We start from the raw sequence: 20,558 nt of genomic DNA on the forward strand, positions 1-20,558 counted from the left end.
CATTTGCGATGTTTCAGCTGTCAGCCTGCTTTGTTTGGAGAGCGACATGCTGTGGAATCAGGTGTCAGCCCAGGTGACTGCCTCCCCTTCCTTCACAGAGTTCACCCATCTTCTGGCCTACACCAGAGCCCTCCTCCCCTGGTAGACATCCTCCTTCCTGATGAGTGACAGCTCTGTCAGCTATTGGGGAGAATGTGGAGACTGAGCGAGTCCAGTCACATCTGTTGTTTTACAGGCTGCCTGCGTTCAGCCCCAGGGATCTCATTATACCCCGGCCTGTCGAGAGAATCCTTCATAAAGCACTCAGCCACGCAGCGATACAGCACATAAACAAGACTGCATGCTTTCAGACAAAAAAACAACAACAAAAAACATGTAGTCATGTTCATATCTTGCACAGCTACACAAACGTGGAGACAAATGAGATGTGTAGATGAAAACATTGACGATTGCGATGATGCAAAGATAATCTGTGGAACGCCATGCAAAACAGTGTGACTGCTCTCTGTATTTAGTGCTTGTATTCTGCTGTGTAGTTGTTAATCTAAACTTTGCATACAAACAGTCACAGGAGGTGTGCGAGCATAGCCTTTAAAGTGAAAAAGGCAGCAGTCAGGAGGCAGCGAGGTGCTGGGTTGGACTACCCAGCCTCAGTGTTACTTCTTCATGAAACAAAGTAGAGAGATTTGCATTGACTGCTGATCTCTCTGGCATGACAGGCACCGTATTAAATGCATATTGCTTGTCTGTCTGTGTGTGTGTGTCTGTGTTTGTGTGAGAGAGAGTAAATTCAAGCTAAGAGAATGTAGGTGAATAGGGTGGAAGGTATGAATAAAAACACCATGCATGTTAGAATATGTGATGGTGTCAGGTGTTGATGCAAAACCCTTTTGTATCCCAGGGGCAGGTGGTCAGATTCTTTAAAGGACATGTTGCAAAGCTTTAAAGAAAAGAAAGTAGGCAATCCACTCCTGCAATTAGCAACAACATTTGACAAACCAAACAATCCAAGTATCTAAAATGTTATTATAGTAGATCATCATCTTGTAGTCCATCCTTGGAACACTGTAGACCCAGATTAAGAATATATGATACATGTAAAAATGTGTTAATGTCATTAAAAGAAATGAGAAAAGAACTTAAACTAACCATGATGTGTGAGTCAGTACAATCAGTGCTGAAAATGAGTGCATGTTGTATGCAGTGTTGTGCTGAAAATCAAATCAAATCCCAAAAAGTGTTTCAGGGAGGAGAGCAACCAAATTTGTCATAGTCTGGCACAAAGGCCATGATAAATAATGGGAAACCATAATTCACCAATTTATTTACCAACTAAAGCAGAAACGCGTTGTACTCCATGAGGTGTGCTAATCAGTGTGTTCAGTGTGTCAGCAGTAGGATGGGTGACTAACCAAAGCCAACCACACAAATAGGAGAGAAGGGACAGGAACTGCGACAGCCAGCTCTTTAATGCTCCAGGGAGACTGGTCAGGCGCTCCCAGCTGCACTGGTTAACCAGGAACCTGCAAGACTACACAGATGGACAAACAGGGGAAAACACAACAGGCCCTGGCCAAAGCAGAGGGCCATCACAACAAAAAGATTTTTCTTTCTTTTGCTGTGTCAGTATACTCTGTCAGTGACCTCTCAACCTGAATTTTATTTTCAGGAACAGAGCTAACAAGGCAAACAGGGCAGGTGGTGAGCGATGATTGCGTTGGTGTGGCAAAAACACTTGTGGGAGTTGGGCAGAGTGTTTCTTGCCTCAGTATTGAATCACTGTGAACCATCTAGTAAATATCAGAGGCAACAGGCATGGTCTTTCTGATGCTCTCCTGACCCAAAGCGGTTTTTTTTAGGGTTTGGAGACTTTAAGCTGATCAAAAAAAAGAAAAGAAAAAAAAAGCTGCAGACTGTCTTTGGTTCATAGCTGGAGACCAGTCATTAAAATCAGTGACTATCTTAAAATAATCAGCATTTCAGGATGAGCTTGACAAAGAATTTGTCTGCGCAAATTTGAGGTCTATCTAGTTCATATTTGAATTATTGCGTACAATAAAATATAACTGTTTTATTGTTGTAGATCTGGCAAAACTGTCAAAATTAAACACAGTACAAAAGTAGACAAGCGGAAATATTTTAAGTGAAATAATAGGTACGCAAAATAAAGGATAATGGTATAAATTCTAATCAGAATTGTACAATGTAACCATAATTTCAATTTTACAGAACAGGTTTGTCTCATAATTACTGTAACAGTGCAAGAAAACAATGAAAATACAACTTTTCTTTGGAACATCTCTGGGTTTTTACTGGAAATCTTTTAATCTGAATTTTTTTTTTATAAATGAAAAACAAATGCCAAAGCTGCACTAAAACCAACATAATAATTATTTAAACATATTTACTGTCTATTCTGTGTAGCCAGCAAACTCCCAACATATATAATTTCTATTTTCCTCCTCACTTTTTTGTGTCGACTGCAAACATATGCTTAGTTTTGTTGGGACACGATGTGCATGCTGGGAATGAATGTCAGTGTTGTTATCATGTAAGATTTTCAGCTCTGCCAGATGATCAAGTTCAGGAGTGTACATTAATATTCATTATGATGTGGTGCTTAAAACGTGAAGTCATGTTAGAGCAGAGAGAAGAGAGGAGATGATAAACGTGTAAGCCTAAGGTCGACTTGCGTAGACAACAACCCTCGGGCCAAAGCAAGGCCGTTGCCTTTTCAGTGAATTCGCCCGTGCTCGCCGCTGGCATTTATGTCCACACAGAATAGCTGAACTACCTTGCAAAGAGTATCTGGAATTGAACATTAGATCTCACAGCATTAAAGCTTTTGCAGTAATTCAAGAGGACACTGACAATACTAATCTTGGTTCGGATGGTTCAGTAGCTTTATACAACTCTTCTGGTCCAGCTTTATCCTCCCTTGAAAGGGTTGAGAGTGGTTTTCTGATGGCTACTGTGCTCTAGCTGCAGCAGATTAGCCTGATTGTCCAAGTGGAGCGGTGAAGAAACTTTAAGCACACCAAAATCCGACTTTAAAAGAATTTTAATCCTAAAAAGTATCTTAATAGTGTACAAGCTGAAAATGTCCTTGATCTGATGCATGGCTGCAAGGCAAGCTCCACCACAGTTTCCTATTTATAATATAATCTCTTCCCAAAGGCTACACACCAACTTAGACAATCCTTTTTAAACAGCTTCTTATCCAGCCTCTTGTCCACCCTGTGACAGTCATTTAAGCGCCTTCTCGTTACACCTCTCAGAGACATTTCACCGCGCCACTGAAAATTTTTCTTTAGGGGCAATATTACCTCCATTTCCAAGGGCAGGGACAGACACTGTTTATATGCAGAATATAAAGCTTTAGCCTGCTAGACAAATAAATGGATGGAGCAGGAGCTTGAAATAAAAATAGTTCTACTGGAGCAGAAGGGTATAGAAATGGTAACACACATATATAACTTTATAGCACTTCAAAATTTGTGTGGAAAAGATGCATGCAAGTGGTGAAAGATGAGCCAATTTCTTACATAAGTTCAACTTGGGCTAAGGAGGAAAATGTATTAGGTGCGACCTTCCATGCACTCTGAGGAGTTTTTATGTCTCAGCATCATCTCCTGTAGCCATCCTCTTGTTCCATGTGGTTATCTGATGGGTGGCGGGGCATACAGCTCGAATCCATGGGTGTTATTCCAGCAACCGAGCTGGCTTCTTCACAGCATCTAAACTCTGGAGGTGTTTGGCTGTAGCTGAAGTCCTTGGAATCTTATCAATTTGCTTGTAGACTGTCTGGTAGCTCTCTAAAGCCATACCACAAATTCAGATATGAGGAACATTGAAATGAAACTATGAGACCATGCTCGTGCTCAGTGACAAAAATTAAATTCAGTAGTGTTTGTTGAAACTATGGCTGAGTCAGAGTTAGAAATTAAGATGCAGTGACTCATACTTACAATGAGCTGACCCTAGTAGAGGAGCGCAGTGTTAATGAACTGCATGGTATTAAACCACCTGTAATAACAGATGCATTCACTGAACAGCGAATAAAGATTGTGGCTGGACTCAAGATAGTCACAAAAGTATGAGAGTATGATCACTCTCATGACTCACTGACAAAGTCCCATCAGAAAAGATGTTGGCACACACATAGCTCTATTACCATCCTCCAGTACCAAACATTACATAAATCAGTGCCAGAGTAACCCTGAAAATGCTTGCGTATGAAATCAAGAACCACTGTTTTTGAGGCATCTGGAAGTTTAACAACAACTCAAACTGTGGTTAGCTAAAAACAGGAAACTGAAGCTACAATTTTCACAGGCTCACCAAAACTAAAAGGATTGATCTGTTTCAATGAGTCTGTTTCTGCTGTGACATCCGACCCAGCCCAAACCAGAGTGATTATAGATTTGTGTTTTCTAATTCGTTTTTATTTTTATTTTAGTTTACTAAAATGTTTGTTTCCCGTAGCTAGTTTTACTTTTTAGTTTAAGTTAACTTTTATAACCTTGCCTCAAACCATTTGGATGCTTTAGGCTGGTGGTGGTGTAATGTGGTGGGTGATATTTCCTTAGCACATTTTTAGTACTAATTGAGCATTGTTAAAATGCCACAGCCTAACTACCTGAATATTATTGCAATTCCTTCGTGACCTCAGTGCACCCATCCATTGTTTGTCAAATCATGTCAAACTTGTTCCTTGAACCAGCTGAACCAGTTGAAGTGGCCACTGAGTGTATATATGTACAATACTGATCATAATTTATACTGTCCTCCTATTTTGTGCACCAAATATCTTGCTTAAAATATCTTTGTTTGCTGGTACTTTGCTGGAATTTATATTGCGTATGGTATTACAATCAATAGAACCAGTTGAAGTGGCCACTGAGTGTATATATGTACAATACTGATCATAATTTATACTGTCCTCCTATTTTGTGCACCAAATATCTTGCTTAAAATATCTTTGTTTGCTGGTACTTTGCTGGAATTTATATTGCGTATGGTATTACAATCAATAGAAAAGGTCTTCACAAAAATGAAAGTAAAAACTAGATGGTATAAGAAATAATACTTCTTCAATATTTGCTGCTGACAGAACCTTGCATTTGCATGGAATATATGAATATAGCTGCTATATGTCACTGGATATATGGATCTTCCTCATCAATATATTTGTTCAGCAGACAAAAGCAAAATGATTGATAGTAAATCAGAATCTCTGACACATAAAAAAGCACTAAAACAAAAGGCATAATAAGAGAATTAAAGCGACTCATTTGAAAGTATTTTTCTTGATAATAACAATCTGGCAGCAGAGACTTTATGCTATAGAAAACATCTGTGCATATGAATGACCTTTGTGTCTTATCACATTTATTCAAAGTGAAGCTTTAGATAACATCACCATTTGCACATCAGCAAAGCAGGCTGTTCATTTTATAAAACAAAATCTAGATGGAGAAGACAGATTAACATAAAATATGGTACTCAGTGCTCTGAGTGTGCTGTAATTAAGTATGAAGGGGGAAAAAGCAGAAACATATTTAACGTCAAGTCTTCTATTATAGCAATGTAATGTGAAATATATGGTCCAGATACAGATAATACTTCAGAGCATGGAAATGTGAACCTGGTTTAATGCTTTTGTTCTGTGATCTTTCTGTGGGGCAGATACCTTACAGAGACAGTGAATTTTTTATGTTGATGTGGTACTGTGAAGAAGGCTGAAAGGCTGTAGTTTGATTCATATTCACCCTTTTATTCTAACATTTTCTTCATAAAAATGCCCTATCCACACAAGCTAAACAAGCTATTCAATTGAAAATGTCTGCTTCATTCAAAACCCAAACCAAAACCTTCACCTTTCTCTTACACAGTCTGCTTTTGAAAGTTTTAATAGCTCATGAATCAATCTCTCCTGCTCTGAACAGTGCAGAAGGATCAAATAAGTTGAGAAATAAGCCGAGCACTTTGGTGCAGCATGAGGGAGGACTGTAGAGAAATTACCTTTATTAAGTCTACAACGACCCTATTGATTTTATGGTGCACGTCTCCCATAATAATGAAGGCAGCAGATGTCAGAACAGCCACAGTGTAATCTGTGTATGTTCTGACAGCCTTTCTCTGGCTGATGAAAACGAGAAAGGCCAAGGTGTGACACAAAGGTGCCGGGGAATGGGGAAATTCAATTCAAGACGTCATCGGTCTTTAATGTGTGTCTGTATATAACGGTATTAAAGGTTAAAGACCGTATTTGTAAACATTAAGTGTTTAAACAATCATCTTATATCAAGAGTTTGCCTTATTTTCACTTTTTATAACAAATGAGTTGTCTTACTTATTGACACCGATTAATCAATGTCACAGGATTTGTGTTCTTATGTATCACTAATGCAGTTTTGTATTTTCCTTTTTTTTTTCAGTTTCCTTCATAGGATTGCTTTTTTTTTCATTTTTAGTTTAAATTTAGAGTATTATTTTACATGCTAATTTTAGTTTTTAGTCAGAATACAGGGGGTATTTGTCAAAAAAGCAACATGTACTTGGAGTCATTTTTGACCAGGATATGTCCTTCAACACACATATTAAACAAATATGTAAGACTGCGTTCTTCCATTTGCACAACATCTCTAAAATTAGAAATATCCTGTCTCAGAGTGATGCTGAAAAACTAGTTCATGCATTTATTACTTCCAGGCTGGACGACTGCAATTCATTATTATCAGGATGTCCAAAAAACTCACTGAAAAGCCTTCAGCTAATCCAAAATGCTGCAGCAAGAGTACTGACAGGGACTAGAAAGAGAGAGCATATTTCTCCTGTTTTGGCTTCCCTTCATTGGCTTCCTGTTAAATCCAGAATTGAATTCAAAATCCTGCTCCTCACATACAAGGTCTTAAATAATCAGGCCCCATCTTATCTTAATGACCTTGTAGTACCATATCACCCTATTAGAGCACTTCGCTCCCGCTCTGCAGGCCTACTTGTTGTTCCTAGAGTATTTAAAAGTAGAATGGGAGGGAGAGCCTTCAGTTTTCAGGCCCCTCTTCTGTGGAACCAGCTTCCAGTTTGGATTCGGGAGACAGACACTATCTCTACTTTTAAGATTAGGCTTAAAACTTTCCTTTTTGCTAAAGCATATAGTTAGGGCTGGACCAGGTGACCCTGAATCCTCCCTTAGTTATGCTGCAATAGACGTAGGCTGCCGGGGGATTCCCATGATGCATTGAGTTTTTCCTTTCCAGTCACCTTTCTCACTCACTATGTGTTAACAGACCTCTCTGTATTGAATCATACCTGTTATTAATCTGTCTCTCTTCCACAGCATGTCTTTATCCTGTCTTCCTTCTCTCACCCCAACCGGTCGCAGCAGATGGCCGCCCCTCCCTGAGCCTGGTTCTGCAGGAGGTTTCTTCCTGTTAAAAGGGAGTTTTTCCTTCCCACTGTTGCCAAAGTGCTTGCTCATAGGGGGTCATATGATTGTTGGGCTTTTCTCTGTATCTATGAAGCGCCTTGAGGCGACTTTTGTTGTGATTTGGCGCTATATAAATAAAATTGAATTGAATTGAATTGAATTACATTTGTTCAGAATAAAATCTGACCAGGCTAAGGCAAAAAAAACTAAAAGATTTTCTCAATTAATAATACCCACTCCCACTTTCAGTTTTTAGTTTGGTTTTGGTGAGGCATAATAGCCTTGCTGAACTCTTGACTGGTCATCCAACCCAAGGTCCAAGGGGAGCTGTAACCTACCTCGCCATAGAGGAAGAAGCAAACCAATATGCTTCAGGGCAAAAGCAAAACACTTTTTGAAATGTTTGCAATCATCTCTAACTGCACACCTAGTAATTACTACTGTAAGTTCAGATAAAAGGTTATCTGGAAACTGATAGGTGTGTGGGCCACAGGGTTGACCTTTTGCAACTTCTCCTTCAGGGCTTTGCTTTACTTGTTGGCTGTGAGTTAAGTATGCAGCACATCTGAGCAGGCTAAGCTTATGAAACTACAAAGAAACCTTACCAGAACCTTATCACCCTGTGTATAAAACAGAATTGTTTTCTCTTTTTGTTTTGCATGCACAAACTTCCTCATACCAAAATACCAAAAGGTTGTGGTAAAAATGGAGGCTGCTCCGGGATTTAGACCTAGGACTTCTTGCAAGAATATACCCCTACTCTTTATTTTACTTGTCTGAGCAGCCACAGATGGGACAGCATATAGCTACACTATCGATTCTACCCACAGTAAAGTGATGCACAGTCTGAGAAGCTGTAAGGCTTGTCAGTGCTTTCAGAGTAATAAGTTGAGTAAGGTTTATTAAAGGAGGTAGGAGGTGGGTTTCTATCTTAAAGAAGACACAAAGCCAGAGTCAACTCAACTCAGTCCCACATCACTGCGTCACATAGCTAACACATTTAGCTCAACTTGCTTTTTTACTGCTGCCTGAGGCCACTTCCTCAGTTTGTCCTCTCACCCCCTGGTAGTAGATGGAAGAGGCATGATCCTATTATCTTGTTAAAACTGAGCATCATGGGGCTGGAAATAATGGAGAAAGGAAAAAAAACAACATTTAAGACTAAAAAAAAAGTGATGTAGTGAGAAAAGTAGCTTTAAGACTGGTTCAGCAATCCCCTCTAAGTCTCTTACATGTGTATGGCACAAACACACACTCAATACCCAAGCCAGCATAAGGCATACACAGATACATGCCCACACAATCCCAAATTGCAGACTCTGAATTGATTCCTTACACATTCATATTGAGGGCCATTTCTATGTAAATTTCCCAGCTCTTCTGCATCCCTTGACATTGTCATTCACTGCTCCAGCAACACAAGCCACAGGATAAATTTTAAAGAAGCCGAGGACACTTTGATCCTGCTGAATACAAATGATGACACGGCTCAACAAAGAGGCCTTTCACACGGACGCCTCGGTCACACCAGGCCAGTGCCTTCAAGGCACGAGGTGATCAGATTAAGTACTTGCACCTGAGATGCGTGGCCATGGAAAGATAGAGAGACACCGTTTTATCCTATCCCTCTAGCGACAAAAAGAAAAGACAACAATCTGACAACTCGTTAACTTAAAAATGCTAAAAATGTGTTTGTTTCAGGATTTAAATGTAGGATTTCACTACTTTCTTTCATTAAAAGCAGCTGTGAATTGTACATATTTTGCTTTTAGAATGCTGAAATCGAGCTAAATTTTTGAAGATGTAAAATACTTTTCTGAAGAATTGCCATGACAAATTGTATTTTCTTACATGAAAGCAATTTATATCAATTTCTGAGAGATTAATTTACACCATAAATACTTAAAATAACTCTCAGAAGAAAGCTCAGACAAGGAAAATACTAAAAAAAAGAGAAAGTTCCTCTTCTAAATTCACTGAAGAGAGAGGATGAGAAGAATAAGGCCAGGCATTGGGTCCCACTCGAATTTGTGCATGAAGTTTCAGAGAGGATTGATACATATTCACAGACATGTTGGAGCTGTCTGACTTATTGCTCCTCTAAAGTATTTTTATATAGTGAGAAATCCTCAAGTCTTCTACCTTGATGTGCAGAGTGGTGAGGCTGTGGGAGATGATGGACAGTCAGTCTGTGAACTACAGGCAGTCCGCTCTGTTCTGTCTCAGCTTCTCTCCGTTTTGTGGTTCATCTTTTCTGTGCTTCTAGTCTCTGCAAGACAGAAGCAACATTGCTTTTCATTGTTCACCTCACTCGCTGTAGCTGGATGCAGCTGGGAATGTGCAATGCTTTTGAGGTTGTTTTCTGTGTTTTATGCAGTCAAGCTTCTACAAATTCCTCTTTCTTTGGTAAGGATGTTAGGCACTTTGTTTTCTGCCGTGTTTTATCATCTTTTGCTAAATGAACATTGAAAAAAATTTGTTATTTTGCATTGGGATTGTTGCATGGTTTTGCATAGCTTAACAGAACTGTTAAGCTCTGCAGGAAGGATAACCTTGTTACAACTGCAACAGCTGTAACACCCTGAAACATAAAATCCAAAAGGGAACAAAAAGCATACATGATATAGATTAACCAGTGGCGCATAGGTAGACAGTCACAAAAGAGGGATCAGGGAACAGTGTGTCAAAATAAAACAGGAATTAAAATAACAGGGATAGCCCTAACACAAAGATGAAGATACAAGGAGACACCGGGGAGGCTAGACGCATAGGTTATACTGATCACAAAAAAACAGAAATGGATTACGCTAAATAAATGCTAAGACTAAACACAGAGGCATATTATAATTATAAAAGTTAAGAAAACCCTGAAATCTATAAACCAAAGATTTCAAAACACGGGGATTATAAAGAAAATAGAGAACACTTAATAACAAACCACAATTTAGAGTCCCAAAAAACATAAAACTTTATTACTTTTTGACAAATTCCCCTGTTACAATATATTTACATACTATTAGCACCAACTTGAAAAACAACGCTTCCTCTCTTTCACCAAAGCTCAAGCACAATAACAGATAACCTCTGCCAATTGCAATGAAAAGGAATACACATTATCTCTTCTCCAAGTAAACCACATGCACATATACCCGGTGGGATCTATTAGACATCACCATCATCACTTCTGGATCCAAGTCTGATGCTCACACACACATTTTAAGTGCTTTTGGATATGCATCACCATGGGTACTCCATGGTCATTCTGATCCATCTTTTGAGCTTCGGAAACGTGCAGCTTCTGTCAGTGATTTTAAATTGATTAATTGCTTTACTCGTCGTAGTGTAGTGTACAGTGAGCTTTCAGAGCTACGTCCCTGAAAACTGCTGCCCGCAGCAGGGATAAAAGCGAGAATAAGAGTGACGTTAAGAATCAACAAACTGAAAGTCACTAAAAAGCTTGAGAGAAATTCTAGAAAGAGTAACTGATCTGTTATTTCATTACCAAAATAAACAACTTCTACAGTCAGGTAGACTTTCGTGAAGAGTAACATGTGGTAACATTAGTGGAGGAGGGTTAACTTAATGAAATCTGCAGATTAAAGAAAATAATAATTTCCTGTTTAATAATATTAAAACAATGATCCATTAGTTTGATATTTGTATTATTAAACACAAATGACTCAGTTGCCTGCTAAGCTTATGCTATTTATGACAACCATTTCAGCCTTTGGGTAATTGTATTCGCCACTTCTGAATTAATATATATTTAATGATCTGTTCAGTGATTTAAAAAATACTAGGAGAGTGAATCTGTTGTGAAAAATTATTGTGAGAAACTGATCTATGTCTCACATTTCACATACTAAGGCAAGCTGTTTTATTAAGCAATGCAAAAACAGTTCACCTCGTGAAATAATATCTTCTGCCAGATCTTCACTTCTTACCTCTATAAACAGTTTGGCTACTTTCTGTGCCTACAGCTGTCTTCACCAACATTGCCAGTATCCCACATTTCTTCTCTTGCTCATTCTCCTATCCACTTCATGGCCCGGCCCACTCCTCACAGTCAGACAGAAAAACTCATTATAGCTAAGGATTAGATTGATCAGTACGAGGAGGGAGATGCCCGGTGGAGAGGCAGCATGCATGGGCCAAGCAATTTATACCAACAATGGAGCTCATCTCTGCATATCCTGAGTGCTTCACGGAGAAAATCACTCAGCAGCAAACCACTGGGTGAAAACACACACACACATGGGATGCACACATACGTGCACAGTTTTCCACAGAAAGGCAGAGTTATTTAACTTTCAGTTCATTTTTAAGCAGGAATAGAAATATACCCATCAGAACAAGCTGTAGAAATTTTATTGTGATAGCTAAGACCAGACAATGTGACACAATAATAATGATGATAATAATCAAACTGCTTCAATCTCAATGAAACTACAAGATTTGTAACATCTATGGCATCTGTGTGGTGATTGATTGGTCGATTGATTGATAAAAATGACTTCAAATAAAAGTATTGGTGCTTTTTTGTGTATTTGTACAAAGAAACTGAGTGATCATTAAACATTTTGATGCTCACCACAGGGTTTCAGTTTTAAGAACGGGCAAGATTTTATTTCCTATCTGCTATGCCTTTACCATTTAACACCATTAACTGAGAGCAAAAGATCGGCAACAAAAATGGCCGAGGGGAATGTTTCTGGATATTTTCATTCTACATCCAAACAACCATGATCAACACAAAAGTATGTGTATACACATATATGTATACTATATAACAATCAGTATAGACAGCTGACTGTAACATGAGCCTTACATTGGGGCTGTTGCCATTATATCTTTTCTTAAAGTTATAAATTCTTATTGCATTTCTAATGTTTTTTAACTTGTTAGTCATTAAATATGTTTCCACAATTCTCCGCTGTATCTGATGCAGACAAAACTCACCCATAGGGCAGGTTTTTTGTTAGCAATAAGAAGAAGAAGAAGGACAAATGGAAGATTTGTTATGCTTTTCCAACATGGCCAAAGTTTCCAGAAGTAAAGGGCTTCAGACTGCTTTGAACTCTCCATTTCAGCTACTCTTTTGCTGTACACTGCTTCCATATGCCAATGAGAGTATGGCACCATAATATGGTTATCTCAGGCACAAGTTGCTCTAGTAGCAGAGAAGAAGAACACAAATATTTAGTTTGAAATTAGCATAATGGAAATCCTTTAGGCTTACCATTTCTTGTAATGTGAAATTTCTTCTTGGTTTTGTTGTTTGCAGCAAACATTAAAGCACACACTACACACTTTCTCAAGCACACAAACACATTTATACAGCTCCACGCTGGGAAATCAGCTGCACAAAGACAAAAGGTTCCCAGTAATGGAACATTTTCCCTCTCAACATGTTCTCAAGGCCAAAAATCTCTCCTCTAAGTGCGTTTGCCTCAACAGGAAGGCAGAGCCTTCTGCCATTACCCTGGAAACCAGCAAGAGCAAGCACAAGCAGGATTGGCCTGATATTCTGCAGCGTGTCCTCCGAGTAGCCTCATCTCCCTCCTTTTGCACCCACAGCCTATCTTTATTTCCCTGAGGGGTAATATTGCTCTCAGTACTCAGTTGCCCTGACTCAGCTGCTCAAGGTGTGCATGCATGAGTGAGTATCTCCACACATACATGTGCATGCGTGTATGTGTAATACTGTGGAGGTTAATAACGGATTAAGCATCAAAGTGGTAAGCAGTGATGCAGCCATGGCTTTCCATAAATTAACTTCACCTTTTGTCTCTATTTTCCCCTTATTTATGCCTTATTATTATTTGGGGGTTGAAATCCATGCAGATGAGTACGCATCTAATCCTGTCCCTGGTTGGGGGTGATAATAGCACCTTTTGTTGTTTACAGTAAGGACTCGTCATCAGGCAGGTGGAGGAGTGGGCATCTTCTGAAGTGATCCTGTCACTGCTATTTCACTGTGCTTTATTTTGTGGTTTTAGCTTTAACAAAAGATAGTTCCTGTTGAAGCAAGAGCCTGAAAATATTCTAACAAATTGTGTCTCAGGGGGAGAAAATGGGAACAGAATAGAGAAATCAATAATCTTAAAATGTTGTGAAGAGAAAAAAAAAGAGTTATTATTCTGTCTCAGGGCACTGAGATACTTTTCTTGGCTAAATCTCAGCAGTCTTATTGATTTATCATCTGAGTGTAAAAGAGGTTGCTTATGAAATTAGAACATACTTTGTTTACTCTAAATGGGACAATTAAGTGTGCTAATTACATACCTGAAAATGGTCAATAAACAAGTTCAGATCCCAACATCCCCTGAAAACAGTGTCCCCCATAATCCCTTTAACCACACTTGGCCTGAGAAAGAGCAGCATCCCGCAGGCAATGAAGTGTTCTCATCTGCAGAGAGGAGATAAGTGCACCACACCCAGCCTCCAGCCCCCACCGTCACCAACCTGCCTCTATACGCCATCCACCCTCTTGGCCCTTTAAGTTTTCTCTTCTACAACTGTCCATCAAACACACAAACACACCCACTCAAACTAAAGCACAATGCTACTACAAACTCACTGAAAAGATGAGCAGGGAGAAGGAAGACAGGAGTTAAAATGAGTTTGGAGTGCAAAGCGAGAGCAAAGCATTTTTGTTCTCTCCCTTCTGCTCTGGCGTTGGCGCTCTGTGGGTATCTGTGCTGATCCAGCCACTTTGAAGCATGGAGCCTTTGATTTGGACAAAGATTAGGGAATTTGATCCCCTCTTCCAAAAGAGGTGGCACACTGGGGTTGTTTTCATGGTCATAAAAAATCATTTGGACTAAAAATCAATGGACGATTCCAGATGGGGCTTTCACTGCTGGGGGTGAAGTGCATCTTTTCTGGGTGTGTCTCTGTGCCTCCAGAGTGCTTATCAGACAAACCACTGGCCAAAGAGATTATTATATTGACTCAGGGGTGACAACAGGTGGATGGAGTGATCTCATAATCACAATGACAGTTATGAGCCAGGATTCATATGTCTTCCTACAGAAGTAGGAAGACTCATGACAGTAGGATCCTGTTTTTCTTCTGATAGTTTTACTACTACTACTATATGCTTCTCTTGTATAAAAATTCAGTACTGAAATATCAGCACCTCTTCACCAAAATTAAAATACTCCTCTGCTGTCCCTATCAGGCCAGGTGGATAAAGTTTTGTTCTATTCAACTTTCAGCCCAACACAATCTGAATGACCGTAATGCAAAGCAATTTACACCTATTGTGAAAAAATTGTATTCAAACTCATCCAGTAGTAATTTCTGCTCACCTGAGCTTTAATTCACCTGAGCTTTAATGGGCTTGTTTGTCTTCCAGAAGCTTTAAACAGTAGGATAACAGCTGTTAGCAGGCTGTTCTCCACATGCAGCCCGTTTCTCTGTTTGGTTTTAAAGGGAGCCAAAGCTGAGAAGGTCACTTAACTGTTATGTGTGTGTTCAAAAGAGGACCCAATTGCAGACACACAAGACGGGAATCCTAAACAAAATGTGAGCTTTCATGCAAAGCTCATTAAAATTACATAAGACCCAGAAAACACAAGTCTCATAAGGCTGGTTCAAATACAACAGAAGTCCAAGAAAGAAAGACAATATAAGAAGCGTAAGGAAAACTGGTGGATGAACAAGCCAGGACAGAAGACAAACAAGAAGGAAAAGGGAGGACTGTAAATAGATGAGAACAAACTGCATGGGAAACACTAATGACTAATGGAGCAGACAATCACAAAAGAGGGAAAAACAATTGAAGAACAGCAATTAAATAAGGGGGAAAACATAGGGGACATGTGGTAAATGGAAAAGAAATAACAGACACTTAAGTAGATCCAATAGGCAAAAGTGCATTCCATGTATTATTTATGTATTATTTATTTATAAGTTCCACTCTAAACTTCCCACAAATGTTTGTCAGTGATTTTTCATCAAGTGCAATCTTAATTTAGACAAATTTCCTTCTTTTATTTACAAGGAGCAGGTTCCTAACCCAAGCCAGCTTTTCAACTTGGGTTCAGAATTGTGGAAATCCAGATTGAAATGATTGTTAAGATTGCTGAGTCTGACCAGATGTTCTTTTGCAAACCTGACCATCTCTTTCAATTCATTCACTTTGTCATACATGTTATGTATACGCAAACTGCTGTCTGGAGGTGAAGTTTGGTGAACACTAGTGAAAAAGACACTAAACCATCATGGGGATCTGCCGCTGGGGGACTTTAAAACAGCAGTGATGTGATGAGTCATGATGAACTACATGGCTAAGTGTAAGATCTGATTCAAGAACACAGTAAATGACAAGCTTTCCTTTTGCTTTGTCATGCACTTATTCTCTGTTAACGAGCAATATTGTTTATGTGATGTAATTGTTGATCTTTTATATAGAAATAAACAGCATTTTGATAACTTCACATTGAGTGTTGAGTCTGTGTCTTTCCAGATTTCCCAATGAAACACTGAAAGCAGGGGAGAGGATTTGGGTACAGGGTCAAAGTCTCAGAGATCGGAGAGGGTGAAGGAAAAAGGTTGCAGCTCCCAAAGCGCACACCTTCTTGATGTTATAGTTAAAAAAAACTTTTTATATATGTATATATATATATATATATATGTGTATATATATATATACATATATATATATACATATATATATATATACATATATATATATATATACATATATATATATATATATATATATATATATATATATATTCTTTGAATTAACAATTTCCAATCCACCTTTTCTCACTCGCTGTGTATTTTAGTCTTTCCCTTCTGTATATGTATCCTATATATATATGTATATATACAGTGGGGCAAAAAAGTATTTAGTCAGCCACCGATTGTGCAAGTTCCCCCACTTAAAATGATGACAGAGGTCAGTAATTTGCACCAGAGGTACACTTCAGCTGTGAGAGACAGAATGTGAAAAAAAAATCCATGAATTCACATGGTAGGATTTGTAAAGAATTTATTCGTAAATCAGGGTGGAAAATAAGTATTTGGTCACCTCAAACAAGGAAAATCCCTGGCTCTCACAGACCTGTAACGTCTTCTGTAAGAAGCTTTTCTGTCCCCCACTCGTTACCTGTATGAATGGCACCTGTTTGACCTCATCATCTGTATAAAAGACACCTGTCCACAGCCTCAACCAGTCAGACTCCAAACTCCACCATGGCCAAGACCAAAGAGCTTTTGAAGGACACTAGGAAAAGAATTGTAGACCTGCACCAGACTGGGAAGAGTGAATCTACAATAGGCAAGCAGCTTGGTGTGAAAAAATCAACTGTGGGAGCAATCATCAGAAAATGGAAGACATACAAGACTACTGATAATCTCCCTCGATCTGGGGCTCCACGCAAGATCTCATCCCGTGGGGTCAAAATGATCATGAGAACGGTGAGCAAAGATCCCAGAACCACACGGGGGGACCTGGTGAATGACCTGCAGAGAGCTGGGACCAAAGTAACAAAGGTCACCATCAGTAACACACTACAACGGCAGGGAATCAAATCCCGCAGTGCCAGACGTGTTCCGCTGCTGAAGCCAGTGCATGTCCAGGCCCGTCTGAAGTTTGCCAGAGAGCACATGGATGATACAGCAGAGGATTGGGAGAATGTCATGTGGTCAGATGAAACCAAAGTAGAACTTTTTGGTATAAACTCAACTCGTCGTGTTTGGAGGAAGAAGAATACTGAGTTGCATCCCAAGAACACCATACCTACTGTGAAGCATGGGGGTGGAAACATCATGCTATGGGGTTGTTTTTCTGCCAAGGGGACAGGACGACTGATCCGTGTTAAGGACAGAATGAATGGGGCCAAGTATCGTGAGATTTTGAGCCAAAACCTCCTTCCATCAGTGAGAACTTTGAAGATGAAACGAGGCTGGGTCTTCCAACATGACAATGATCCAAAACACACCGCCCGGGCAACAAAGGAGTGGCTCCGTAAGAAGCATTTGAAAGTCCTGGAGTGGCCTAGCCAGTCTCCAGACCTCAACCCCATAGAAAATCTGTGGCGGGAGTTGAAAGTCCGTGTTGCTCGGCGACAGCCCCAAAACATCACTGCTCTTGAGAAGATCTGCATGGAGGAATGGGCCAAAATACCAGCTACTGTGTGTGCAAACCTGGTAAAGACCTATAGTAAACGTTTGACCTCTGTTATTGCCAACAAAGGTTATGTTACAAAGTATTGAGTTGTATTTTTGTTATTGACCAAATACTTATTTTCCACCCTGATTTACGAATAAATTCTTTACAAATCCTACCATGTGAATTCATGGATTTTTTTTTCACATTCTGTCTCTCACAGTTGAAGTGTACCTCTGGTGCAAATTACTGACCTCTGTCATCATTTTAAATGGGGGAACTTGCACAATCGGTGGCTGACTAAATACTTTTTTGCCCCACTGTATATATACATATATATATATATATACATATATATATATATATATATATATATATATATATATATATATATATATATATATATATATATATATATATATTCTTTGAATTAACAATTTCCAATCCACCTTTTCTCACTCGCTGTGTATTTTAGTCTTTCTCTTCTGTATCTCTGTGTCTTTCTCCCCTATACTGCCAGCCCAACAGCTGCTTCTCCTTTGGCTGGGCTCCAAATGGATGACTGAGGAGAGTGAATGGGTTTTTAATTTCACTTGTTAATGCCGCTTTCTCTCTTGTTCCCCTCCCTGAATTTGCATTGCCAAAACTGACAAATAGGAAGAAAACATGGAGTGGGAGGAGGGGGAATAAACAGCAGTTTGTGAACAACACAAGAGCAAGATCTGAACACCGAACCTTCAAATTAAGAGGATATTGATTAGGCAAGAGTTCAGCTATTTGAAGAATTTCAGTCTCTTTTCTGCCCATTTTTGTCAGTTAATTAAAGCAAGGAGTGTTTTACGCAAGCATCTCAGAGGAAGCGAGGGCCAGTATAGAGTGAAAATGTTGTGCTATAGTTCCAGAGGAGAGACCTCTCCCTTTGCTTCCTGCCTTTGAACTATTTCCCAGGCAAGTGTATTCAAAAACCCTTAGGCAAGATGGCTGCTGTGTTTCCAGTGGCTGCAGTTAAGAAATGCCCATTGGCTACTGTGATGATTAGGATTTCATTGATCTCACCTAAGAGTGACAGCCCTATACTCTCCACATAACCTGTATTCAAGAAATGAGGAGTTTATCTCAACAAAGAGGTAAACTTTGTATATTCTATATTTATTACATATAAATATTACATGAAATGTAAAATTGCATGAAAATATCTCAGGTTATTTGAATTTATCATATCAAGTTTAAGTAAATTGTAATTTAAATACTATATGTAGACTGTATCTCTTGGTCTTGTCCAGTACATACAAACATATTCATGTTAAAGATTGCTGACTTGAAAGTTCTCCATATGATAATCATCAAAAAGCTCCACAAAAAAAAGGCAAGCCACAATCATTGTTGAAAAGGCTAGCTGTTCACAGAGTGTATGGAACTGAATTAATGGAAAGATGACTGGAATTAAAAGCATGGTACGCTCAAGCAAAAGGAATAATTAGTGCCTTTAGAAAATTCTTAAGAGCAAGAACTTCACAAAGAGTGGAGTATGGCTGGTGTCCGTGGATCAAGAGTCGTCATGCACAGATGTCTTCAGGATAGGGTCTACAACTGTTACATTTCTAAGATCAAACTACTCCAGAACCAGAGATGACATGAAAAGTGGCTTACCTGGGGCAGGGAGGAAAATAAATGGACTGTTGCACAGTGGTACAAAGTTGTTCTTTCAGATGAAAATAAAATTTGGATTTCATTTGGAAATCAAGGTCCTAGAGTCTGGTGGGATAGCCACAGAATCTGAGGTGTTTTAAGAATAGTGTGAAGTTTCAACAGTCTGTGATGGTTTGGGGTGCTGTGTCATCTGCTGGTATTAGAAGTAGTTGATCTACTGTGTTTTACCAAGTCCAAAGACATCACGGCTGTCCACCAGGAGACTTCAGAGGACTTCATGTTTCAATCTACTGGCAAGCTTCATGGATATACCATTTTTCTTTTACAGCAGGACTTAACACCTGTGCTAAAAAAAAGTGCTAAAACTACTTCCTGAACATGCCAGCTGGCCACCTTATTATTGTGCTTGATTGACTATGCATGGTGGTGCAGTGGTTAGTGCTCTTCTGGGTTTGATTGCCCAGGCTGATAGGATCTTCCTGTGTGGAATTTGCATGTTCTCCCCATGCCTTTGTGGGTTCTCTCCGGGCACTCAGGTTATCAGTTTCCTACAGTTCAAGCAAATGCATCAATGTTGATTAATTGCAGATTCTAAATTAGACATAGGTATTAATGTGAGTAAATTGGATAGTGGTGTTCTGTCTCCACGTGTTAGCCCTATGACAGACTGGTGACCTGTCCCGATTAGTGGATGGCCATTCAACTCACCTAAACTACTGTCCAGAAGAGGAGCTATTAAAGCAACCTTGGGTTACAATAGCACCTCAGCAATACAACAATTTGATTGCATCCATCTTGGTATTGACTATATAAGTGAAGTTGGACAGTTTTGACTGGTCTAATAATTTTAGATACTGGATTTCTGATTTTCATGATGTGTAAGACATAATTATCAAAATTAAAATGACAAAAGACTTGCCCTTATGAGTAATAATTAAAAAAGGAAATGTGCCTTTTTGACAAAATTCTTTTAAAAAAGAACTATTTCTATTTTTTAGATGCACTATTAATGAGTAAAAGCCAGAGGCAAGCTCATGCAATAAATTCTCAAAACTAATTGAGATGAAGAGCTTTTCATAACTCTGGAACAGACACACTGAAGTATGATGTGTATGTAAGATACATACAAAGCTTTTCAAGATGCAGCTCTTTGTTCAAGACAGATAGAGCTGAGACTGAAATTCACCGAGAAGAAACGTGTAACGTTTAAACAGTAAACAAAAAGTTTCTCGAGGATCGTTTCTGTACACCAGAGATGCATTAAAAAAGACAGGTGTCAGGACTGGAAAACTTATAAACAACTGCTGGAGTACATAACCCCTGGATGCTTTAAACTAAGTGCCTGCGGCATGC

The sequence above is a fragment of the Neolamprologus multifasciatus genome, chromosome 4 (genome assembly GCF_963576455.1).
Source record: "Neolamprologus multifasciatus chromosome 4, fNeoMul1.2, whole genome shotgun sequence".
NCBI classification, from domain to species: domain Eukaryota; kingdom Metazoa; phylum Chordata; class Actinopteri; order Cichliformes; family Cichlidae; genus Neolamprologus; species Neolamprologus multifasciatus.